Raw genomic sequence first — 876 nt, 5'->3', positions numbered from 1 at the left:
CTCGCCAGCGGTGACCTCGGGTAAGGTCAGACCCCGAACGTCGAGCTCGACTCGACCTTGCGGGGCACGCATGCCTCAGAACCACGTTGGTGCCTCGCGGCGCGCCGCCGATGCTGCCGTCGTATGCCTCAGCGGCCCAAATAGCAGCGAGAGTGTCACTGCATCACTATACTTTTTTTCCAGCTGCGTGCCGACTCTCCATGAGGACGGGGCGACACCTCAGTGCGTGGTGTCGCAGGGTCCAGCGCCCCCACGCATTGTGTGTGGAAAAAGCCAAGCAGCCCCTCGCCCCTATCCCCTGCCACTGCGGAGCCGCCTCTGGTGGTGGCCGAGCCAAGCGCCTACGGCGTAGCGGAGCCACAGCAATGCATCCCCGCTGATGCCGGGCGGCCATGTCCTGGTGAGCGTGGCGTCGCCGCGCCCTGCGGTCAGCGAACGCGTCCGTGCCGTTCATGTGATGGGCGGAGTGTGGAGGTGGCTCGAAAGGCATCGCGCCCCCGCCCTCACACTGCCCACTGGTGTGGGGGTGCCCGAGCCCGGCCCCGTGGCGGGTGCACCGGGTGGCGACCGGCGCAACGGCCGCTGCTGTGTGAGCGTGTGTGTGTATGAGCACTGTTCGACGCAGCGGCGGTGCCCGGGTGACTGGGTCGGCGCACAGCTGCAGGGCTTGCCCTACCGCTGCATCTCCCCATGCGCTGTGCCTGTGACCGGCCGAGGGCGGGGGGGGTTGAATGTAGGCTGAACACCTTGCTGTATGGCAGGGAATGCAGACGGTGGCAGGCAACAAAAAAAAAACACCATACAGCAGCTTATCATTTTTATCATCACTCTCGTTTCCGAAAAGAAAAGAATGTCCGTTCCGTTAAGTTGTCTCAT

This window comes from Leishmania donovani, chromosome 36, assembly GCF_000227135.1.
Source record: "Leishmania donovani BPK282A1 complete genome, chromosome 36".
Taxonomy (NCBI): Eukaryota; Euglenozoa; class Kinetoplastea; order Trypanosomatida; family Trypanosomatidae; genus Leishmania; species Leishmania donovani.
The sequence above is the reverse complement of the archived record's forward strand: the minus strand, read 5'-3'. Positions refer to the sequence as shown.